Source organism: Hyperolius riggenbachi, chromosome 2, assembly GCF_040937935.1.
Source record: "Hyperolius riggenbachi isolate aHypRig1 chromosome 2, aHypRig1.pri, whole genome shotgun sequence".
Lineage (NCBI taxonomy): Eukaryota > Metazoa > Chordata > Amphibia > Anura > Hyperoliidae > Hyperolius > Hyperolius riggenbachi.
In genome coordinates, this window is record NC_090647.1 from 473,059,620 (window position 1) to 473,085,909 (window position 26,290).

The 26,290-nt window shown below is 47.4% G+C and overlaps 1 long non-coding RNA gene across 3 annotated transcripts in view; it reads left to right on the top strand.

Annotated features, from left to right (window-relative positions):
* Positions 1–26,290, top strand: part of LOC137547058 (uncharacterized) — a 62,787-nt gene that overhangs the window by 3,890 nt on the left and 32,607 nt on the right. The window contains exon 2 of one of the 3 annotated variants that reach the window (XR_011026450.1): positions 17,959–18,066. The exons of the other annotated variants lie outside the window; for them this stretch is intronic. This is a non-coding gene — a long non-coding RNA (uncharacterized lncRNA). The remainder of the gene's footprint in view (positions 1–17,958; positions 18,067–26,290) is intronic. 3 annotated transcript variants of the gene reach the window in all.

Consider the following 26,290-nt stretch of genomic DNA (forward strand, 5'->3'; position numbering starts at 1 on the left):
GGTGGCGTCAATGGGGAGCAGACAGTACAAACAACAATGAATGTTTCTCACCTTGCCATGATCCATTTACAAACACTTGAATAGTGAAAAGTGATTCTGTTATATTGGGAAGCTTGGAGGCAAGATCTTTTTTTCCCTGCTCAATGTGTCATTTCTGAGGCTGATGTGTCCCCCCTATCCCCCAGATGGTGCAGGTGGAATTGGCTGCGTGCCCCTCCCCCACCAGTGCTGAGCAGTAAGTGTAGGTGACATTTGTGCCTCCCCTTCAAGTTTCCCCTACCCCCTAAAACAAAGTGTGTGTGTGTGTGTGTGTACCACCCCTGGCATATGCAGAGTGGTACACGGTGAATTCCATTGTCCTAGGTAAGGAGGGCAGCAATGAGTTTAGCGGCTATGATCTGGCACTCCAGATCTTCTGGCGCTGCATCATGATGGCTATACAGCTGCCAGATTATTTTTTTCATTGCTGATCCAAAGGTGCGTACACATGCTAAACTTAACTCGGTGGGGCAGCTGGTCGGGCCGCCTCTTATGATATAATATAGTGTAACGTGTATACAACCATCAGGTATGAAAAAGATGATGATTAAAGTTAATTCTATGACAAGCAACATTACCCCTGGCAGGAGGCTACAACAAAACAAATGAAAGAAAAGCAAAGCATTCTTACAATTGAAAGCACAGTACTGCACCATGTAATAATCTGAAAAGTCCAAACATAGCAGAGCGAAGCATGATATTTCGGCATGGGGCGCTGAGTGCCGAAGCTAGGCGCCGTCATAGCGGCAATGCTATGCTGCGTGCCTCGCGTAGTGTTAAATCGGGGCTCTGGTGGCTGCAAGACCCTGAATTACATCTCCCTCCGATTTGCGACAACTTGGAGGGGGAATAGTATTTAACGCAGCCTCAGAGTTTAGCGGCAGCAGCAAGAGCCGTCATTGCAGGGAGAGCAGTCAGTCGGCTCTCTGTGCGCTGAACTGAACGGCGCCAATACAATATGTACTCTAGCAGAGGGATATACAGGGTGGGCCATTTATATGCTGGATCATCAGCAAAATTGTGCGGTTGCTGTACACATGCTGGATTGATTCACAATTATCCTTAGGAAATCTGCCGTTAGAGGCAAATGAAGGCTGCCTTCTCTTTTGTCTTGTCAGGCCCCCTTTACAGTTGCAAGTGAAACCTGCGGTGTGTTTCCCTATTTTACTGCAAGAGGCTGCAAAAGCAATGAAAGTCTATGGAGACTTTCACACTTATTACGGTCCCTTGTGCTGGGCCGGAAGTATCTGATCCGATGCAAGGGCTGCAGTTCATTACCACTAGCAGCGTGCTTAAAGGGGAACTGAAGTAAGAGGAATATGGAAGCTGCCATATTTATTTCCTTTTAACCAATACCAGTTGCCTAGAAGCCCTGTTGGTTCATTTGGCTACAGTAGTGTCTGAGTCACACTGGAAACAAGCATGCAGCTAATCTTATCAGATCTAAAAATAATGTCAGAAACGCCTGATCTGCTGCATGCTTGTTCAGGGGCTGTGGCTAAAAGTATTAGAGGCAAAGGATCAGCAGGGCTGCCAAGCAAATGGCATTGCTTACAAGAAAATTAAAATGGCAGCCTCCTTATACCTCTCACTTCAGTTGTCCTTTAACAGGGCTGTGGAGTCGGTACAAAAATCCACCGACTCCTCAGTTTAGGATTTCACCGACTCCTCGACTCTGACTCATCTAATTTGCATATTACAATCTTATTGATTGAAAGTATGTAACATGAATTTCGTCTCTTAACTGCCAACGCTTAGGAATTTTAAAAGACAACTGAAGTGAGAAGTATATGTAGACTGCCATATTTATTCCCTTTAGTCATAGAAGAAATCTAGTCCTTGGTAAGAGTACTTGTAAAAGGTACAGACTGGAACAAAGAATATCTATCAGGCCCTAGGCAATGTAACTGTGGGTACATGTAAGAGTGATGTGCAGGTACTCTGCAGGAGAATAAGGAGATTCTTCCTCTGTTACACATTCTTCATGCACAATCTGAACCAGGTTTATGGGTGATAGACAACACCTCTGTGTTCAATGTGCACAACATTCTCAGTGGATTCCCTGCAGCTCTGTGGGGAGTGCATATGTAGAGTATAGTACTACTGTGTAACAAAGTAAACCTGAGACAGATGAAATTAAAGTTTTATACATACCTGGGGCTTCCTCCAGCCCCCTTCAGGCTAATCAGTCCCTCGCTGTCCTCCTCCACCACCTGGATCTTCTGCTGTGAGTCCAGGTACTTGAGTCAGTCCGGCGTAGTGCGCATGCACGCACACCGCCGCCGGGATCGTACTACACCTGCGCAGCACTATTGCGCAGGTGCAGAACGCTCCTGGCTGTGGAAGCGACATGCGGCCGGACTGCGCAGTCTGGCTGAATTACCAGGACTCATAGCAGAAGATCCAGGTGGTGGAGGTGGACAGCGAGGGACTGATAAGCCTGAAGGGGGCTGGAAGAAGCCCCAGGTATGTATAAAACTTTTCTTTTCATCCTTCTCAGGCACCATTTAATTGGTAGTCACCAAACCAAATTTTAACAACATATCAAATTATTTGATTTCATGAGCAAAGAGTGCGTACATTTGCATAAATCAGAATCAACGCAGAATTATTTCCATCTCATTGACCATCTCTATTCGTGACACGGCTACACATCAGGCTTTATACTTACAGCATAGATGTTATTTAGTATATAGAAGAGATTCCTGTGTACACCTCATATATATATATACAGTCACAATCAGATGTGTATATCTGACTTTAAAAATACGGGGACTGCTTTATTGAAGCAGCACAAGTAACTAAGTTTGATTGGTTTATTTCATTTTTGTGGACTAAGCACAGCTATTACTGTATGTATAAATTATTTATGATGACTATTATCTGAGAAATAGAACATTTTATCATATTTTCTATTTTAATTACAGTTTAAATTCATTAGGAGTCGGTGCATTTTTTCCCGACTCTGACTCCAGGCACCCAAAATTGCTCCGACTCCACAGCCCTGGTGCTTTAACGCATGGAGCTCGGGGTGCTGGGTGCACTAACATTATCACTGTAATCCTTATGTATTTATATGGCACTGACATATTCTGCAGTGATTTATAGGGTACACTGACTGTCCTTGGAGCTCACAAACTAATTCCTATCAGGCCTGGGGCACACCAGAGGAGTTTTTCTGAGCGTTTTGAGTTTTTAAATCTGCTGCTAATGTTATCCTATGTGTCTGTGCACACTGGAGCAATGAGATTTTGTAAAAAAAAAAACCATAGCATTACATTGGGAAGAGCTTTTTGAGGTTTTAAAAGCTCTTCCCAATGTAATGCTATGGGGTTTTTTACAAAACCTCATTGCTCCAGTGTGCACAGACACATAGGATAACATTAGCAGCAGATTTAAAAACTCAAAACGCTCAGAAAAACTCCTCTGGTGTGCACCAGGCCTCATAGTCCAAATGTCTAAACATTATTCACTCACATCTTCTGCAGCACGTTTATAGAGTGCATAGTCATGTCACGGACTGTCCTCAGAGGAGCTCACGATCTAATCCCTATGAAGAGGAGAACCAAGGATGGCTGGCACTCGATGCTGGCAAACAATACAGCAACCTGCCCCTGGGACTGAGATGTGCACCAGCAAACAGACTTGATATTCAATTCAGTAGAACAGAAAGCACTGGGCACCAGGACATCTGCTTGCAGTGTTTATTGACAGGTTTCATACAGAGGTAACAAGCAGGGAGTAGTTGGTCTAACGCCCATTTCACGGAATAACCGCTTTCTCTGAGACCAAAGGTCCCTCAATATTATTATAATGTATTTATGTAGCACTGACATCTTCTGAAGCAATTTACATAGTAAATAATAATGTCACTGACTGTCCTCAGAGGTGCTCACAAACAAATCCCTACCATGGTCATAGTCCAAGGACAATTTTTGGGGGAGCCAATAAACTTATTAGTATTTTTTGGTGAAAAGGGGGGTAGGGGGGTGGGATACAATTACCACATCACCAGTTCATATTCTGTGATGCAGTCAATCATATCCTGTGCTACCTTACATGTTCTGGCTCCATTAAGACCCTGGAGGGGCGGTTGGAGAAAGTGGGCCTTGGGTGGTGAAAAGTACAAATCTGGCCCTGACTGGGCTGGCAGTGGTGTTATTCCTTCCATATTCCTCCCGCTCCTGGTTGATCGATTATTTCCAACCTGTCCAATATGATTTCCATTCGATTTTCCATTAACTTCTAGGGACAATCGATCGGAAATCAGATTGGACAGGTTGTAAGTAATCAATTTGGCAGGAAATCTGCCAGAAAATGTCATTGTGTATACCTAGCATTAACCCCTGGCATCAAGTAATTAAACCCACCCCTATGCCCTGTGCTGGCTGCCGACCAGTATTTGGCAGTAATCCTCCTGGTCGTCCACCTCCTGCCTAACACTAAGTAATTAAACCTACCCCCGTGGTTGGTAGAATGATTTACTCTGTGCTGGCTGCTGGCCAGTAACTGGCCGTAATCCTCCTCACCTGGTCAACAATGTTTTGTCCAACTCCTGGCAGGCAGTAATGTCCAACATGCTTTTTGACAGAAATCTTTGCCCCTGTGGCCCTTTTACACTACATGCAATTGCGATTCTGATGCAATTTTATAAGTAATTCTGATTATTTTTGTGCGATTTAGCTCGCTTTTACACTACATGCAATTTTGATTCGATTTTATATGCAATTGCGATTTTTGATTTTTTTTTCGATTCGATTAAAAAAGGTTTTGCATGCTGCGTTTCTCTTTGTGCGTTGCTAGCATCCAGTGAAAATCGGAATTGCAATATGCAGTACAAAAGAAGACTAAGGGCTCTTTTGTACTGCAAAAGAGCCCTTTTGTAGTACAAAAGGCAGGACCGGTCCTGGTCTAAGGGGGGATTCTGGGCAGCTGTAAACACCCCCCCCCCCCTCCCTGCGTTTGCCTATGCACAAGTGGAAGGGTGTGATGTGGGTGCAAATAGACTATTGTCCTGCTATACTGTAGTTATTTAATGCACTTCAATTTATAAAGTCTGCCTTTACAAATCCCTTCCACAGACTACACAGCACTGGTAGAGGAGCAAAGCTGGCATCCATCCCCCACTGTGTCCACTTTCTCCCCTCCTGGTATATCCCAGGATGAAGTAATCAGCAGCTGCACGCTGAGGGCTAGACAGGGGAGGAGGCAAGCCTTATTTCCAGCACAGCTAAGCAGACGCTGCCTGCTCCGTCTAGCTGGATCACTGTGATGCATGATATGGGCTTATTCCTGCTTAAGCTGGCCACTAACGTTCCAATTTCTAGCGAAAAATCGTTTGAGCGATCAGAAATTCTGATCGGAAGTGACATATTGTAATACATCGTTCATTACACCATCAACCAACCAATCTTTGCTTCCTATCTATCACAACCAACAAGAAAATCCAAATTTTGGTTCAACGAAAATTCATTCGGATGACATTTTTTTCACTCGTTCATAATCGATTGTGTCCACCAATGGAGATTTACAACCAATCGAATCAGAATTTCTGATCACTCAAACGATTTTTCGTTAGAAATTGGACCCTTAGTGGCCACCTTTACAGGGAGATCTCCCTCCCCCTTACTGTTCCTGGCTAGTGTCCCTCCCCACCATGCTGCTGATAAGCTGGAGATGGGAGGAGGGCGGGGATATGCTTGAGAGACAGCGGACTCAGCTGCTAATCATATGTGACATATGCCAGACCCAGCCATCCAAACTCCCTGCGGCCACTGCTATCTGCAGCTGTGCAAAACCTAAGCAGGGTGGGCGGCCGCAGAGCAGGTCTAGCAATGTACAGAGGCCTAGCAAAATACCTTGAAGCCCACCAGGGGGCGCAGACATACACACGGCGGCAGGTAACTCCTGAGAACGTGCATTCAAAGTGGCGCCGGCTACCTGTGATCACATGCATCGGCTATTATCATAGCCACGCCCACACGTGACACTCGACCCTGCCCCCTCTGGCCACGCCCCCAAACTATTAGCCCACTGGGTTTTGGTCACACCCAGTAGATCTCTCCTGGAGCCTCCCTCTCCTGAATGCTGAAGTGTGGTGAGGCTGGAGGGAGAGTGCAGCTCAGGGGAGGAGTTGGAACTCTCTTCTCACAACACAACCAAGGTAGGAGAGAACCTGGAGATGGAGATTGTGTACTATGAATTTATGCTACTTTGTCAGCTTGTCCTACCTGGTAGAAGAACAGGATAGGAGTATGTATCAAAAATCAGTATCAGTTTTTCAGATTGAGTGTCAACTTTGAAACCTCTGACCAGTGTATCAAATAGCATTAAAACACTAACTTCTACCTCTCCTCTGCCTAACACTAACCTCACCCCTCTCCTCTGCCTAACACTAGCCTTACCCCTTTCCTATGCCTAACACTAACCTCACCCCTCTTCTCTGCCTAACGCTAACCTCGCCCCTCTCCTCTGCCTAACGCTAACCCCGCCCCTCTCCTCTGCCTAACGCTAACCTCGCCCCTCTCCTCTGCCTAACGCTAACCTCGCCCCTCTCCTCTGCCTAACGCTAGCCTCACCCCTCTCCTCTGCCTAACGCTAACCTCACCACTCTCCTCTGCCTAACGCTAACCTCACCCCTCTCCTCTGCCTAACGCTAACCTCACCCCTCTCCTCTGCCTAACGCTAACCTCACCCCTCTCCTCTGCCTAACGCTAACCTCACCCCTCTCCTCTGCCTAACGCTAACCTTACCCCTCTCCTCTGCCTAACGCTAACCTCGCCCCTCTCCTCTGCCTAACGCTAGCCTCGCCCCTCTCCTCTGCCTAAGGCTAACCTCGCCCCTCTCCTCTGCCTAAGGCTAACCTCGCCCCTCTCCTCTGCCTAAGGCTAACCTCGCCCCTCTCCTCTGCCTAAGGCTAACCTCGCCCCTCTCCTCTGCCTAAGGCTAACCTCGCCCCTCTCCTCTGCCTAACGCTAACCTCGCCCCTCTCCTCTGCCTAACGCTAACCTCGCCCCTCTCCTCTGCCTAACGCTAACCTCGCCCCTCTCCTCTGCCTAACGCTAACCTCGCCCCTCTCCTCTGCCTAACGCTAACCTCGCCCCTCTCCTCTGCCTAACGCTAACCTCGCCCCTCTCCTCTGCCTAACGCTAACCTCGCCCCTCTCCTCTGCCTAACGCTAACCTCGCCCCTCTTCTCTGCCTAACGCTAACCTCGCCCCTCTCCTCTGCCTAACTCTAACCTCGCCCCTCTCCTCTGCCTAACGCTAACCTCGCCCCTCTCCTCTGCCTAACGCTAACCTCGGCCCTCTCCTCTGCCTAACGCTAACCTCGCCCCTCTCTTCTGATTGCAATTCTTGAATTGAACAGATATTTAAAAAAATTTGTATGGTGTGTGGCCACCTTAACACTAACCTGAGTGCCAAACACTAATCTCCCCTGTCCTGGGCCTAATGCTAACCTCCCCATCTCATATGCCTTATGCTAGGAACACACAATGCCATTTCTCATCCGATCAACGGGTGATCGAATGGAAGTTGAACCATATGTACACGTATAAACTGCTCCAGATCGATAAAGGGATCGATTTTCCGATGCTAACTTTTCTAAAATCGATTCTTTTCTCAATCAGAAACAGATCGGACATGTCGGAAATAATCGACCGATTCCCATTGATCGGACTAGAAGTTGCATCTTGTTCCCAGCATTAAGGTGCCCACCAGTGATTATACAAACTTACCAAATCTATTTAGTAGAAAGGTAGACTGAGTTAGTATTGAATGGAAGTTTCAGATCCCTCATTAATATGAGGGATCTGACACTTCCATTCAATACTAACTCAGTCTACCTTTCTACTAAATAGAAGTGGTAAGATTGTACAATCAAGATTGTACTATTAATGGACACCTTTTAAAGGATACCCGAGGTGAGAGGGAGATGGAGGCTGCCATATTTATTTCCTTGTAAACAATGCCAGTTGCTTGGCAGCCCTGTTGATCTTCTGGCATAAGTAGTGTCAAAACCCTGGAACAAGCAGATGGCTAATCCAGTAAAACCTGAGTCAGCCGAGTCAGAGTACCTGATATGCTGCATGCTTGTTCAGGGTCTATGGCGAGAAGTATTAGAGACACAGGATCAGCAGGGCTGCTAGGCAACTGGTATTGTTTAAAAGGAAATAAATATGGTAGCTTCAATATCCCTCTCACCTTGGATTCCCTTTAAGGTGGCCACTAACGATACAGTTTGCTGAACGATTGTTTACAAACAAATATTCGTATGAACATTCAGAAATGGTCTTTGGGACCACTAACGGACAAAAATCTCCTAGCCAATCAGATTGATGGGATCGAGCCAAAAATCGCATTGATTTAATTAATCTGGTTAGATTTTTGGCTATTTGTGGTCTCAAACGATCATTTATGATTGTTCATACAAAGAATTGTTCGTAAATGATCCGTTGGCAAAGTGTATTGTTAGTGGCAACCTTTAAGCCTGGTACACACTTTCAATTATGATTGGCCAATCACGGACCAATTTTACCACCTCTATGTAGTGTGAGGGTTTATCTACACCAAGTACTCATATTCAATATCTGTTGACTCTTATACTACATGGAGATGGTAAAATAGGTCAGTAATTGAGTGTGTACCAGGCTTAAGATCTGCATGGGGGAGTCTGAAGACTTTTACCATAGAAGGTATTGAGTAGGTTGTGGCTCCTATCAGAGGAAGGGATATCATTAAACAGCTGGGGGGGGGGGTATTGGACCTTCCACATGTACCAGAAGACATGAGGGGATGAATAGAGAATGGTATCTGTCATTCTTGTCATGATTGGCCAATCACTGACCAATATTACCACCACCATGTAGGATAAGGGCTAACAGATACTGCATACTATGAACAGATTGTGTACGTAAATCCTTATACTACATGGAGATGGTAAAATTGGTCAGTGATTGGCCAATCATAATTGAAAGTGTGTACCATGCTTAAAGGGAACCTGAGATCAGTAGGAAAAAACAAAATCATACATACCTGGGGCCTTTCTACTCTGCCTTCTTGATCTTCCGTAAGGGGTCCCGGTTTCTTGGCCAGCCCAGGCTTACTACGGCCCGGCCCCACCGCGCACCCGTTCTGCAAGCTTTCTGCACCTGCGCAGTACTACAACTCTCCTGGCTGCGGGAGCGAGACGGGAGCGCGCGCTGTAATACTGCACATGGGCCGAATGGTCTTCCTAAAAATCCTTTAGGTGAGTGTATGTCTATATCATGTACTGTATGTATTGTAGTCTAGGGCCAATTTAGGGGGAGCCAATTAACTTATCTGTATGTTTTGGGATGTGGGAGGAAACCATGGCGCCCAGAGGAAACCCATGCAGACACAGGGAGAGCATACAAACTCCTTGCAGATAGTGCCCTGGCTGGGATTCAAAGCGGGGACCCAGCGCTGCAAGGCAAAAGCACTAACCACTACTCCACCGTTCTGCCAGAGTTTCTGCTGAATGCTATACTGGGACTTGTAGTTCCACAGAGACACATTCCTCTCTCTGTATTATTGGAGAGGGGGTTGTATCTGGACAAACTGTGACTCCAAAATTGTGATACTTGTGAAAATTGTGATACTCATGTATTCGGCCGACAATTGCAGATTGGGCATGAACAGCTGATCTGGCTGTTTTTTACTCTTCCCTTAACCTCATCTTAACACTGTCCTCTCTGATGCCTGACACTAACCTGAGTGCCTGACACTAATCTCTCCTCTCCTGGGCCCAACACTAACCGCCCCTCTCATATGACTTAAAGGAAACCTGAGGTAGGGGGATATAAAAAAAGATACATACCTGAGGCTTCCTCCAGCCCCCCTTCCGGCAGATCGGTCGCTCCCCGCCCTGTGACGCCTGGATCCGCTATACGCACCTTGAAGTCCTTCGCTGTGGGGTGTACTGCACTGCGTGCCCGCATTGCGCTCCCAGTGACTCTGACTCGCCCCGACTGAAGCACTTTACGGGCCGAATAGCGGAGGATACAGGCAGTGCAGGAGGACGGTGAGGCAGGGATCACTGAAGGGGGCTGGAGGTAGACACAAGTATGTATATCTTTTTATATCCATCATCACAGGTACACTTTAGGGGCCCATCAATGATACATTGCGATTGTACACACTTACCAAATCTATGTAGCAGAAAGGTGAACTAAGTTAGTATTGAATGGAAGTTTTAGATAGTCCCTCGTATTACCCAGAAGTGGTAAGATTGTACCATCAAGATTGTACCTTTTAATGGACACCTTTAAGGTTGCCACTAACCATAGAATTTACTTATCGATCGTTTACAACTATTCGTATAAATGAAAGGTAATGATTCTTTGGGACCACTCATGAACAAAAATCTCCTAACCAATCTGATCAGATTGATGGGATTTATCCAAAAATCTGATCAAATCTGATTTGATAGTAGATTTTCGTCTGTTAGTGGTCCCAAACGATCATTCCCGAGCGTTCATACGCATAACCATCCCCCAAATTGTATTGTTAGTGGCCACCTTAACACTAACCTCTCCTCTGTCCTGTCTAACACTAATCTCTCCTCTCCCTACTAACCACTCCTCTGTCTGCCTAACACTAACATCTCTCATGCCTAACACTAACCGCCCTTCTCCTCTCCCTAAAGGTGCCCATACACTCGTCAGATTGGCAGCAGATAGATAAGAAATGCATCTGATGATCTATCTGATGCGTTTTTAGAACATTTTTTACCAGGATAGAATTCCAATAGATTTTAGTTTGAAATCTATTGAAATTCGATCTGATGGCATTTTTTTGCCATCAGATTTCCATTAAGGCCAATGCAAACTGATAAGCAATCTCATCAGATCGACCTAAATTTTCCACCCTGCCAGTTCGATGGAAATCCATCGAAATCGGCCATCGATCGGTCGATTGGCCAACCGATTTGCAAACGATCAATCGATGGATCGATCGGTCGGCCAGAAAATCGGCTGAGTGTATGGGCCCCTTTACACTAACCTCTCCTCTCCCTAACACTAACCTCTCCTATGCCGAACACTAACCTCCTCCCCTCTCCCATCCCTAACACTAACCTCTCCCTAACACTAACCTTCCCTCTCCCATGCCTGACACTAACCTTCCCTGTCCTATGCCGATCACTAACCTCCCCTCTCCCATGCCTATCACTAACCTCCCCTCTCCTATGCCTAACACTAACCTCCCCTCTCCTATACCTAAGAAAAATCCCCCCCCCCCCCCAACACTAAGGGCCTGAACCCACTAACGCAGTTGTGTCCGCTTTTCAGTTACACATCAATGTTACAGATGCTGAAAAGCGGACAGAAGTGAACACAACTGCATTAGTGGGTTCAGGCTTTAATGGGGTGGGTGTCTGTTACTGAGGTCCTTGTTTGTGGTTTGGTCTTTCACTGCGACCATTTGTTATTTGTGAGAAATGCCTGCCTAGTTATTATGTGGAGATTATGCTGTTGCCTAATTGTGCTTGAGGAAGTGTGTACAGGGTCCCATATTTATGTCACTGACATTTTGCCTTTATCCTTATTGACAGCGCTGCTGTTCAGGCCCCAGGTAAACCCCTCCTCTTCCTAAGGGTGCAGTTTTAGTGCTTGCCACGGGTGCCATCTTTTCCTACATACACCACCGGCTCTAGGGTAAGTTAGGGAAATAGAGGCAGGTTAGGCAGCAAAGGGGTAAGCTGAGGAATAGTGGGGTCCTTAGCAAAATACAATATACTCGAACTGCCAGGTGTTTGTAGACTGCAAAGGCATTACCTCCCACTTCCGTCTCACTTTAAAGCAGGGGTCCCCAACCTTTTTCGGACCGGGAGCGAGAGGGGACGGCTGGCAAAGCGATTTGGAGTGCATAAGTATGTAGGTAACCAGTTAGGGTATCTAGATATAGTTGCCCGAGTATGGTTGCCCCAGTATAGGGAGTATAGCTGCCCCAGTATAGGTAGTATAGTTACCCTAGTATAGCAAGTATAGCTGCCTCAGTATAGGGAATATAGTTGCCCAAGTATAGAGAGTATAGTTGGCCGAGTATAGCTGCCCCAGTATAGGGAGTATAGCTGCCCAGTATAGCTAGTATAGATGCCCCTGCATAGGTATTATAGTTGCCCCAGTATAGCTAGTATAGATGCCCATGTATAGGTATTATAGTTGCTCCAGTATGGATGCCCAGTATAGCTAGTATATGTCCCAGTATAGCTAGTATAGATGCCCAGTAAAGCTAATATAGATGCCCCTGTATAGGTATTATAGTTGCCCCAGTACAGATGCCCAATATAGCTAGTATATGTTCCAGTATAGCTAGTATAGATTCCCAGTATAGCTAGTATAGATGCCCTGCGTAGCTAGTATAAAAGCCCTGTATAGCTAGTATATGTCCCAGTATAGCTAGTATAGAAGCCCGGTATAGCTAGTATAGATGCCCAGTATAGATGTCCCTGTGTATAGGTGCCCACGGCCGCCGCTAGTGTTACCTTAGCTGGCGGCTACTTCTTTTATAATGCGCCTTTCTTCATGCCCCGGCTCCTTTCAGCAGCGCGTCTCACGGCTTCTGTGAATAAGCAGGAGAGCAGCTTCCTGTAGTGGCGATGTCTATCGACGTTACCATGGAAACCGCTTTCCTGCTTCGTGCTTATTCATAGCAGCCGAAGACGCTCTGCTGTGTAAGGAGATGGGGCATGAAGAAGGGTGCTGACCAGGCATTATAAAAAAGGAAGCGGCCGCCAGCTAACATAGCTAACAAACAGTCCACGGACCAGCAGTGGGCCGCGGACCTGAGGTTGGGGACCCCTCCTATTAAAATCCGCCAGGGGGCAGCAAATACGTTCTTTTTTTATTTTTTATTTTTTTTCATGTAGCGAGACAACGTCTACATGATAGCCGCTGCTCGGCGGCATCCCCCCAGCCCCTCAAAGAACGGGATCTCTTGGAGGGCTTCCCCCGTCGCCATGGCGACGGGGCGGGATGACGTCACCGACGTCGTGACGTCAAAGGGGAATCCGATCCACCCCACAGCGCTGCCTGGCACTGATTGGCCAGGCAGCGCACGGGGTCTGGGGGGGGGCGGCTGCGGCGCGACGGATAGCGGCGGATCGGCGGGTAGCGGCGGCGATCGGAGGTTACACGCAGCTAGCAAAGTGCTAGCTGCGTGTAACAAAAAAAAAATTATGCAAATCGGCCCAGCGGGGCCTGAGCGGTGCCTCCCGGCGGCATAGCCCGACCTCAGCTCGGGCTTACCGCCAGGGAGGTTAAAGGGAACCAGAGACGCCGCACATGGAAAAAGAAAAAATATTTCATACATACCTGGGTCTTCTTCCAGCCCCATAAGCCTGGATCGCTCCCACCCCGCCATCCTCCGCTTCCTGGATCCGCCGGTACATTGTCCCGTCACTTCCGGCAGACACAGCCAATTGTCCGCATGACCAGGGGCTCCCTCCATATCCTTACGCGTGCGGCTGCGCAGTATGCAGCCGCACGCGTAAGGGTATGCTGGGAGCCCCTGTGATGCGGACAATTGGCCGCGTGCTGACGCCGACTGGCCGAAACTACGGGACCCGGTACCGACGGATACAGGAAGCGGAGGATGGCGGCGTGGGAGCGATCCGTGCGTATGGAGCTGGAGGAAGCCCCAGGTATGTATAAAATCTTTTTTCTGGCGTCTCTGCTTCCCTTTAAGGCCTCTTGCACACTGTAAGCGATTCAGATTCCGCTTTTTAATCAGTTTTTACATCCGATTCCGATTTGCAGTTTGCTCCCTGCACACTGCAAATCGGAATCTGTATCGGATGTAAAAACAGATTAAAAAGCGGAATCTGAATTGGAATCGCTTGCAGTGTGCAAGAGGCCTAAAGGATTTCAGCGACTGTATACACTGCTCAAAAAACTAAAGGGAGCACACAAAAAAAGACATTCTAGATCTGAAAATTTTTATGAAATATTTGTTCTTTAACCTCCCTGGTGTTCAGTTTTTCCTGAATTTCTGTGCAAATAGTGATCCAATTAATTTCCATAACCTTTTTTTCCTGTAACTCTCCAAAATGTGTCATGCAAAGGTCTAGTATACATTTTGAGTTTAATAAAAGCTTGAAACACAAAATCTATACTAATTTTAAAATTACTCCCCAAAATCTCTGATCATTTATACTTTCAAGCTGCAGTTGCTCAACCTGCACTAACACGAATGTAAAGGTGGCCATACATCTAGAGATGATGGGAAGATTCAGTCAAGAGACAAAGCTCTCTCTAATCGAGTCTGATTGGAGAGAAATTGGTCAGCTGCCCATACTCAGCAGGCCGATTCCGGATCGATTTTAACATGAAATCTCTCGAGAATCGGCCGTGTCTGTTGCCTCGCCGCTCCCCCGGTACATGAATGTACCCCCGTGTGTGCATTTATACATTACCTTTCCTGTGTCACCCACCGTGCGGTGCCCATGTTTTCAGAATCCCCTGTATATTATTGTAAGGAGGTAGCCAGGTACATGTGTCCCCTTGTATAGGCTAGCTAGGTACAGGTATAGCTCAGTTTAGGTTAGGTAGGTACAGGTGTCCCCCAGTAAAGGCTAGGTAGGTACAGCTGTTGCTCAGTATAAACTAAGTACGTGCAGGTGTCCCCAGTATAGGCTAGGTAGGTAAAGGTGTACCCCAGCCTAAGTAGGTACAGGTGTCGCTAAGTAAAGGCTAGGTAGGTACAGGTGTCCCCCAGTAAAGGCTAGGTAGGTACCGGTGTCGCTCAGTATAGCCTAATTAGATAGAGGTGTCCCCCAGCCACCGTAGGTACAGATGTCCCCCAAGCTAGTTAGGTACGTGTGTCGCTCAGTATAGGCTAAGTAAGTAAAGGTGACCCCAGTATAGGCTAGGTAGTTACAGATGTGTCCACCAGGCTAGGTAGGTACAGGTGTCCCCAGTATAGGCTAGGAAGGTACAGGTGTCCCCAGTATAGGCTAGGTAGGTACAGATGTGTCCACCAGGCTAGGTAAGTACAGGTGCCCCCCAGTATAGGCTAGGTAGGTACAGGTGCCCCCCAGTAAAGGCTAGGTAGGTACAGGTCTCCCCCAGTATAGGCTAGGTAGGTACAAGTATCCCCCAGTATAGGCTACGTAGGTACAGGTGTACCCCAGTATAGCCTAGGTAATAACAGATGTCCCCCATTATAGGCTAGGTAGGTACAGGAGTCCCCCAGTATAGATTAAATAGGTGTGGGGCATTCAGGTACATGTAGGTGGCAATAGGGATGCCAACGTATGTGGCCCCCACCCCTGATCCAGGCGCTATATACATACCAAGCCTTGCTCCAGCGATGGCTGCAGGCTCTCCGCAGTCCTCACAGCTCCGGTATTCTCGGCTATGAGGAGGATCAGGATTGACGTCATGACGTCAGTCCCGAAATAGCCAATCCCAGTCGGATCCGCTGTACTGAGCAGGCGTAGGTGACTTGCCCCTGCACAGTAAAGCAGACCCGACTGATCGGTTATGTCCGCCTGATCCCGGGCCGAGAGCCGCTATTGTGCCTGGGCTGGAGCCAGGGAAGGTAAATCAGCCTGACAAATTGTTGGCTGTGGCTTCTAAGGGCCCAGTGAGACCATAGTGGGGCAGAGGATAGGGGAAGCCTCGAAAGGATCCTGAGGCGTCCCCCTCCTGAGGTAAGTACCCCCAGGGGCCCATTTTTCTTTTTTTTATTTCAGAGTCTCTTTAATTGTTATTGTCTGAGCAGGATGCTCCGTCCAGATTTCAATTGGTTACAATGGCGGCAGTTCCGGCATCGTGAAAAAAATCGCTGCAACCAATTTTTTGTTTTTCCTTTAACAGAGTCATCAGCGAAATAGTGCTGCCCCCTTATACACTTACCCAGTGCTTCCTTCAGCCCCTTGCAGCCGACGTCCCACGCCGCAGCTCCACTCGCAGTTGTCGGCCCAGTGCAGAGGCTGACCTGCGCGAGCGCCGCTGTCAATCAACTCCATGTTGTCCACAGTGTACTGCACAGGCGCATTTGTTCTGCGCCTGCGCAGTACACTGCAGAAAACGTGGACTGGATTGACAAGCAGCGCTCACTCAGTTAAAGTAAGGACGACATGGAGGTCGTCCGGCGCACTGTTGGGGAAGGGGGGCCAGCGGAGCTGTGGCCAGGGACATAGTGGCTGCCAGGGGCTGGAGGAAGCCCCGGGTAAGTAGTACTGGAGGTAGCATAATTTAATTGATGACTCATTTAAAAGCATAGTTTATTGCTATGTACTTTCTGTAAGCTCTGGTTTTGAGGGACCCCTGTTCAATACAGATCTCCAAATCCAAAAAATGCCACCCAAAATGCCCGTAAATTGCATATTAAAAGTGTTAACATTCAAAAATTTGAGAAACTCTGTAAACTCCACATCCGTGCCATTCCAAGTTAGGACATTGGCCACAAAACGGTACCATCCTCCGATTATAGGTACATAGAGATTGGAGTCATTGAGAACCACCTAGCTCTCCCATTCCCAGAGATCAGATCAGACCAGTGATTTTAAACTAAGAATAAAAGAAAAGATGTGAACGGTTTCATATAATAAGGCCTGCTATCTCCCCACCTGAATAAATTATGCCATTATCAATATATTTAACTCAACGATTATTGATAATATATCAAACTTGCATTATTTCTCAAAATCATTATAAAGGCATTCCATAACAGTTTCTAAATTCAAATATATCTAAATGAAGAAGTAATAAAGCAAAGAAAATGCTTTTAACTTTTCCAGATAAAATGGATTAAAGGAAACCTAAAACCAAGTAAAGAAAATGGGTTTCACTTTCATGAGGCTTCTACCAGCCCCCTGTAGCCGGGTGTGCCCTAGCAGGTCTTCAACGATCCTCCATTCCCTCGCCGTGGCTTAATTTCGGTTTCGCCAACTGGGAGTCAGCGGGCCACTGTGCCTGCATGGCGCTGGCAACGCATATCCTTGTTTGCGTTGCTGTCTGCAATAGCGTCCTAAAACCAAAACTAAGCCGCAGCGAGGGAATGGAGGATTGTTGAGGACTGGCGAGGGCACACCCGACTACAGGGGGCTGGTAGAAGCCCCAGGAAAGTGAAACTCGTTTTCTATACTTGGCTTTAGGTACACTTTAAAGGCTCTCTGTAGCCTGATCAGTTGTTAAGAGCTGGTCCACACTAGGTCCGGAAACGTATCCGTGGCTGCGTTTTTCAAACCTGATGAAAAACGGAGTCCCGGATACTAATGTTGAAAATAGCAGCCAGCCTCACCCAAGTAAAAAACGGATTCGTCTGCGTTTGCGGGGATCCGTTTTCAAAACCTGAACGGAAGGTCCGGATCTGCTGCATTTTCACGCAACGGATCAGGACCACGGATACACGCAGGGCTAGTGAAAGTAATGAGAAAACGCATCTCCAGCTCCACAGGCAAAAAACGGATGTTAAAACGGATAGCCTGAGCTTTATGATTGGCCCAAAAAAATCCTCCCACTCCTTCCTAATGATGGAGACGTTTTCTGTCAGGGAAAAACCTGAACGGAAACTGATGCAAAACTGATGCACTTTCATCAGTTTGCAGTACGGTGGGTACTTCCCCTGATCCGGACTGCAGTGTCCGTCCTGCAGCCGGGTCTAGTGTGGACCTAGCCTAACTCTGACTCTTACAGGCTGACACAGCCCAGTGGCAGACATACAGTTATGCTGGTTGTGCAGCCAAATGAGGGATCTATGACTTTCGAGGCCTATGTGACCTATGCAGAGTTGTATAACCCACAAGGCACTGAGACCCCTGCACCGGGTCTTGTGAGTCCATCCAATGCCTGCGGCAGGCCCTCTGAATTGCAGAGAACAAGCAAAATAGAGTGAAGAGGTAATTGACTTCTCCAGGCTCCAGTAAATCGATCACGTTCCTTCCCTTTCAGCATCCCTATCTCCATGGCACCAGTGACATCTCATCATGTGACCCGCTAGCATTATGTGATGATAAGACACTACTGGAGCCTTACAGACCAGGAATGTGGAAGAGTAAAGTAAGTAATCACATTGCTGGACCCCGGAGAGGTGAGTGACCGGCTCGAGACACACTGCAGAGCGCGGTGCCGGTGCTCCAACAACTTTAACCTACACCTTCAAACTAACCTACATCCCATAGACTTTACTATCCCCTCCCCCACCCTTAACCCTCCTGCTATACGTTTGATAGTGAATGTAGGCTGATTCGACGGGTAGGTTATTTTGTCGGTGCACCCGGCTGTTTGCGCTGTGTTTGTTTTTTTTAAAAACGCTCCCATTGACTTTTATTAAAATTGTGGCAATATCGCTGCGATCGCAATATTTTGAAAAGTTGCAGTTGCAGCAATTTAGCTGTGATTTTTCACCGTAATTTGTATAAAAAAAGTGGGATCAGCGCATCACCAGGCCGCCTCTGAATGGCCTCAGCTCAGAGATGCGCTGAGCCCCCCCAGAAACTGCAAACGCACCTTGAACCCAAACAGAGGCTCTGCATATACACCAAAGGAAAACTATTAAGTGGGAGCAGCTGACCAGAAATAAATCTCATCTGTTTTTAAGTAGCGCTGTTCATTTCTTTGCTATGTTTAACCGTAATTTGTATGCAAGTCAATGGGATTGGTTTTTTTTTTTTTTAAACGCAGCGGTGTGTCTAAGGCCTAAATGTGCATCTTTGTTAGCAGTAAAAGAACAATAGTACATTGAATTCCGTCCAGACGATGACAGCGTTTCTGGTTGAAACATTGGCAGTTGAAGCCCGGGTGCAGCAACAACCCATGGGACCCCTCTTTGGATACAAACTCCCCCATGTGGCAGGTAAAATATACACACACCTACACTCCTTTCCCACCTGGCACCCTCTACCCACATAGGACAGGGGAGCAGTGCAATATTAATCTGCTCTAGTGCTATGTCGGGTCTCTTCTGTACTTCCTGGCAGCTGCATGCTCTGTGCTTCCATACCTCCAGCTCCCGATCACATGATATACATTTAGGGCCAGAGGTATGCAGCATAGAGCATGTGTCTGTCAGGAATATCAGTGGGGATCCAAAGCAGGAGGGGATCTAGCTATCTAAAACCAGGTGGCACCTTCTGCTACCTAATACCTCAGTGGTACCTATGGCCAGGGGAGCCTCTAGGCATAGGCAGTACAGGCCATTGCCTGGAGTGCCATTGGTCCTGGGGGCGCCATGTTGCTGGATTAATCCCTGCCCCCAAATGAAGCCCTGCCTCGGGACTAAGCCCCACCCCCTTGGGTGTTCTATTACTTGCTTCTGCTGCATTTACTTAGCGTAAGTTGCAGGCAGCTGTCACCTCTGTGCCTTGTGCATCATTCTTTCCCCTTTTGTGCCTCCTTCTGTCCCTTTGTGCCTCCTTCTGTCCCTTTGTGCATCCTTCTGTTTCCTTCTGCCTCCCTGTGTCTCCCTGTGGCTCTGTCTGTCCCCCTCTGCCTCCTGTGTACCTGTGCCTCCTTACATCCCCGTCTGCCGTCTTCTGTCCTCCTTTTGTGCCTCCTTCTGTCCCTTTTTTGTGCCTCCTTCTGTTCCCCTTTTGTGCATACTTCTGTCTCCCTTTGTGCCTCCTACTGTCTCCCTGTGCCACCTCCTGTCCCCCTTTGTGCTTTTTTTCTGTCACCAATTGTGCCTCCTTCAGTCCCCTGTGTGCCTCCTTCTGTCCCCTTGTGCCTCCTTCTGTACTCCTGTGCCTCCTTTTGTCCCCCTTTGTGCCTCAATCTATCCCCTTTGCGCCTCCTTCTGCCCCACTTTGTGCCTCCTTCTGTCCTCCTTTGTGACTTCTTCTGACCCTCATGCCTCCTTCTGTCCCCGTGCCTCCCTATGTCCCCCTTTGTGCCTCCTTCTGTCCCCCTTTGTGCCTCATTCTATCCCCAATTGTGCCTCCTTCTGCACCCCCCCCCCCCGTGTGCCTCCTTTAGTCCCCCTGTGACTCCTTCTGTCCTCCTTTGTGACTCTGTGTCCCCCTTTGTGCCTCCTTCTGACACTCTTGCAGAGGTGCCTGGTCTACCAGGCGGTCATGAGTGCTGTGCGGGGGGAGATGAGGTGCAGGGGGAGACCATGACCACCCCCACCTCCAGATGTTGTGTCCCCAGGTGGTTAAAATGGCTTGCGGCGTCTAATGGGTGCTGTGCCAGTTCACTGGCCGTAGTCCGTAAGCTCACTTCTGCAGCCTGCAAAGTCTGTGGGTTCCGGCAGGCAGAGCAGGGCTACGGGAAAATGGCATCCGAAGCCCTGCACTGGAGATTATTTGTGTCTCCAGTGCAGGGCTTTAGGCGCAATTTTCCCATAGCCCAACTCTGCCTATCAGTGTGGGAGTTTTGCAGCCTGAGTTGCTGCATGAAGATCATCGGGGGAGCTGCTGCGCGCCGGAGGGAGGCCGGAAGAGGAATCTTCTGCAGGTGAGTAAATGTATTTTTTCTTATAGGTGCAGGCAGGTATCAGGGCTATTAGGGGGAACTAATGGGAAGGGAGGGGGAAGGGGAACCCTGCCTGTATATTTTCTGGCGAAACGCTGCCGCATTTACATGTATTTTCTGGTGAAATGCTGCCGCAGTAAGTAATTTCTGGTGAAACGCTGCTGCATTACAACTATTTTCTGGTGAAACATTGCTGCATTACGATTATTTTCATGGTGGAGGCGCCCCAGGTTTTCTCACCTGGAGTGACAAAATGGCTAGAGGAGCCCCTGCCTATGGCTATCTAATACTATTTGAAGGCACCATTGGCTACCTAGTACTATTTTAGGTAAACCTCTGGGTACCCATTACTATCTGACTATCTTATATTATTTTGGGGAGACTTCTGGCTACCTAATACAGTATAATATATTGCTATCTGGGGGACTCACAGGACTTTTAGATACTATTGACAGGAAGGATAGGAGCATATCTAGCTACCTAATACTGACATCTACCTACTTCCTGTCTTTAAAGGGAGCACCTATGCCTGGCTTTAATGGAAGCACCTCTGTCAGGCTATACTGGGAGCACCTATGCCTGGCTGTATTGGGAGCACCTATGCCTGGCTGTATTGGGAGCACCTATTCCTGGCTGTATTGGGAGCACCTATGCCTGGCTGTATTGGGAGCACCTATGCCTGGCTGTATTGGGAGCACCTATGCCTGGCTGTATTGGGAGCACCTATGCCTGGCTGTATTGGGAGCACCTATGCCTGGCTGTATTGGGAGCACCTATGCCTGGCTGTATTGGGAGAACCTATGCCTGGCTGTATTGGGAGCACCTATGCCTGGCTGTACTCGGAGCACCTATACTTGGCTATAATGGAAGCACCTATGCCTGGCTTTATTGGGAGCACCTATGCCTGGCTATAATGGAAGCACCTATTTCTGGCTATAGTGGGAGCATCTATGCCTGGCTATAGTGGGAGCACTTATGCCTGGCCATAGTGGGAGCACTTATGCCTGGCCATAGTGGGAGCACTTATGCCTGGCTATAGTGGGAGCACTTATGCCTGGCTATAGTGGGAGCACTTATGCCTGGCCATAGTGGGAGCACTTATGCCTGGCCATAGTAGGAGCACTTATGCCTGGCCATAGTGGGAGCACTTATGCCTGGCTATAGTGGGAGCACTTATGCCTGGCCATAGTGGGAGCACTTATGCCTGGCCATAGTGGGAGCACTTATGCCTGGCCATAGTGGGAGCACTTATGCCTGGCCATAGTGGGAGCACTTATGCCTGGCCATAGTGGGAGCACTTATGCCTGGCCATAGTGGGTGCACTTATGCCTGGCCATAGTGGGTGCACTTATGCCTGGCTATAGTGGGAGCACTTATGCCTGGCCATAGTGGGAGCACTTATGCCTGGCCATAGTGGGAGCACTTATGCCTGGCTATAGTGGGAGCACTTATGCCTGGCTATAGTGGGAGCACTTACAGTGGGTTGCAAAAGTATTCGGCCCCCTTGAAGTTTTCCACACTTTGTCACATTACTGCCGCAAACATGCATCAATTTTATTGGAATTCCATGTGAAAGACCAATACAAGTGGTGTACACGTGAGAAGTGGATCGAAAATCATACATCATTACAAACATTTTTTTTTACAAATAAATAACTGCAAAGCTGGGTGTGCATAATTAATCGGCCCCCTGAGTAAATACTTTGTAGAACCACCTTTTGCTGCAATTACAGCTGCCAGTCTTTTAGGGTATTTCTCTACCAGCTTTGCACATCTAGAGACTGAAATCCTTGCCCATTCTTCTTTGCAAAACAGCTCTAGCTCAGTCAGATTAGATGGACAGCATTTGTGAACAGCAGTTTTCAGATCTTGCCACAGACTCTCGATTGGATTTAGATCTGGACTTTGACTGGGCCATTCTAACACATAGATATGTTTTGTTTTAAACCATTCCATTGTTGCCCTGGCTTTATGTTTAGGGTCATTGTCCTGCTTGAAGGTGAACCTCCGCCCCAGTCTCAAGTCTTTTGCAGTCTCCAAGAGGTTTTCTTCCAAGTTTTCCCTGTATCTGGCTCCATCTTCCCTGTATCTTCCCATCAACTCTGACCAGCTTCCCTGTCCCTGCTGAAGAGATGCACCCCCCGAGCATGATGCTGCCACCACCATATTTGACAGTGGGGATGGTGTGTTCAGAGTGATGTGCAGTGTTAGTTTCCTGCCACACATAGCGTTTTGCATTTTGGCCAAAAAGTTCCATTTTGGTCTCATCTGACCAGAGCACCTTCTTCCACATGGTTGCTGTGTCCCCCACATGGCTTGTGGCAAACTGCAAACGGGACTTCTTATGCTTTCTGTTAACAATGCCTTTCTTCTTGCCACTCTTCCATAAAGGCCAACTTTGTACAGTGCATGACTAATATTTGTCCTATTGACAGAGTCTCCCACCTGAGCTGTAGATCTCTGCAGCTCGTCCAGAGTCACCATGGGCCTCTTGACTGCATTTCTGATCAGCGCTCTCCTTGTTCGGCCTGTGAGTTTAGGTGGATGGCCTTGTCTTGGTAGGTGTACAGTTGTGCCATACTCCTTCCATTTCTGAATGATTGCTTGAACAGTGCTCCGTGGGATGTTCAAGGCTTTGGAAATCTATTTGTAGCCTAAGCCTGCTTTAAATTTCTTAATAACTTGATCCCTGACCTGTCTTGTGTGTTCTTTGGACTTCACGGTGTTGTTGCTCCCAATATTCTTTTAGACAACCTCTGAGGCCCTCACAGAGCAGCTGTATTTGTACTGACATTAGATTACACACAGGTGCACTCTATTTAGTCATTAGCACTCATCAGGCAATGTTTATAGGCAACTGACTGCACTCGGATCAAAGGGGGCCGAATAATTATGCACACACCACTTTGCAGTTATTTATTTGTAAAAAATGTTTGGAATCATGTATGATTTTCATTCCACTTCTCATGCATACAGCATTTTGTGTTGGTCTTTCATGTGGAATTCCAATAAAATTGATTCAGCAGCAGGGCTGCCAGGCAACTAGTATTGGTTAAAAGGAAATAAACATGGCAGCCTCCATATAACTCTCACTTAAGTTGTCCTTTAAATTCAAGAAGGACAACTAATCTGTGTATGGGGAGCGGGGCGAATCCTTACCGTACCTTCAATGCCTCGGCGTCTCCCTCTGTTCTCCGGTAATAATCAAATTTTTCCTCGTCAGAGTGGTCGGTGACCTCTGACCGGGACATACAGTGCTGTGCATGCTCAGTATGTTCGCTAGGGCATCTTGCGACCACTTGGCGTTGCTGCAGAGTGCGGTCACAAAGCGCCCTGGTGGACATACTGCGCATGCACATCGCAGGATATCCGGGTTGGAGGTCAATGACTGCACCGAACAGGAAGAGGAGAATTTGGATTATTACCGGAGTACGGAGGGAAACGCCAAGGCACGGGAGGTGCAGTAAGAGTCCGCACAAACCACATGCACACATTAAGCTTCCTTTTTGGTTTGAAGTTAGCGCTAAAGTATCCTTTAAAGAGCCCATACATCTAGCGATGTTTGGGCAGATTGAGGAAGGAACAGATCTCTCTCTGATCGAATCTGCTCGGAAAAAGATATGTCGGCTGCCCATACACTGCAGGCCAATTCCCGATCAATTTCACCATGAAATCTCTCGGGAATTGGCCTTGTGGCGCTGCCCTTCACCACCTGGCTGCTGTCCCCCCAGTCCCTATGCATTGTAATCTCACCTGCTCCTGCTCCAGCTGTCGCCACCGTCCTGCTGCTCCCGGTCTCGTCCGCTGCGTCCCCTGATCTTCAACATGTGTGCTAGAAAACCTAAGGGATTGAAGAGTGAATGACATCTGTCAGTTTTTTATGACTGAGTTGTTACTATTATTATATTCTATTATTTATATACGATCAGTACCACAAGAAAATACATTTACTGTATGGACTACATAAAGGTGGTAGAATTGGTCAGTGATTAGCCAATCACAAAGGGGGCCTGGAACCCACTAGCAGTAAGTTACTAAGCCATTTCCAAGCACTTGTGATTTGAAAAGCTCTTGCTAATGTAATGCTATGGGTGTGATCCCACTCGAGGGCTGTGATTTTATAAAAATCTCCATAGCATTGTATTAACAAGAGCTTTTCAAGTCACTAGCGCTTAGAAAAGGCTGCTAGTGGGTTTGAGTCCTGAAGTGTGTACCAGGCTTAAAGGAGACCTAAATAAATCCACAAACTGACTCCCTGTGTGTTGTGTGGGGAGGCGTGCATAGGCTTACCGCACCTCCCGCGGCCCCACATCTGCCTCTGCTTCCCTATCACTTCCGCTGTATGGGTCCTGGTCGGTGTGGTCAGCGCCCTCTGACTTGGACTTACTACGCTGCGCATGTGCAGTATGTCCGCTTGGGTGCCTAGTGACCGCGCTCGCTGGTGACCCCCAGGTGCTCTACAGACATACTGCGCCTACCCAGTGTAGTATGTCTGGGTCAGACACACACACACACACACAATGTCAATTTGTGGATTTATTAATGAGTAATGTATCCATTAAGATCTGCATGGGGACAGTCTGTAGACTTTTACCATACAGGCTATGGAGTTAGTAGGCTGTGGCTCCCATCAGAGGATCTGCATGGGGACAGTCCGTAGACTTTTACCATACAGGCTATGGAGTAGGCTGTGGCTCCCATCAGAGGATCTGCATGGGGACAGTCCGTAGACTTTTACCATACAGGCTATGGAGTAGGCTGTGGCTCCCATCAGAGGAAGGGATAGATTTAAACCACAACTGAAGTGAGAAGAATATGGAGGCTGCCATATTGTTGCCATATACTGTTATACAATACCAGTTGCCTAGCTGTCCTGCTGATCTATTTGGCTGCGGTAGTGTTTTAATAACATGAGAAACAAGACGATGGCTACACTTATGAGATCTGATAATAATGCAAGTAACATCTGATTTACATGCTTGTTCAGGGTGAATGGCTAAGGCCTTGTTCACATGCGTTCCGCTCGCGCGTCCGCCCACGGTGGGCTTTTTTTGAGGCTTTTTTTTTCTAATTGCCGGCGCTTGGGTGGGCAATTCATTTTTGTAGTTAGCGGTTTCCGACGTGTTTTTCCCCAGCGTTTTGGTAATTCACTCCATGACGCAAGTCAGGAAGTGAACTCTTTGATCTGGAAAAGAATAAAGTAAATGTATTAATTCTTAAAAACACGAAGGCAATCGCTCCACATTACGGTTTTGTGAGCGTTTTGCGTTCTCTATACCTTCCATTGACGCGAAATAGCCTCAAAAATGGCTCAAGCACCACTTTACAAGGAGGAACGCAAACGTGCTGCTCACATGTGAACTATCTCATACAGAATCATTGTGTAATTGTGTAAGAATCATTGTGTAAGCGCTTTCAGGGCGATTTTGAAAAATCGCCTGCGCTTAAAAAATAACTAAAACGCCTGCAGTGTGAACAAGCCTTAAAAGTATTAGGCTGGGTGCGAGTTTTCTGTCATGTGCGTTTTTGTGTGTGTGCGTTTTTGGTGCTTTTGCGTTGGTTTTTTTTGCCGCATATGCATTTTTCCAATGTTTTGTGGGTGTTTTTATTAATTTGTGGTTCGCATATACAAAACTCATGCGTTTTCTATGCGTTTTCTATGCGTTTTTCAATTGCGTTTTATGCAAATCACTAGGAAGACAACAGGAAGCGGAAATACAATAAAAAAAGCATGAAAAACGCATACCTATTGCGTGACCATTGATGTTCATTATGTGCATTTTTAAAAACCATGCAACAAAACCAGCGTTTT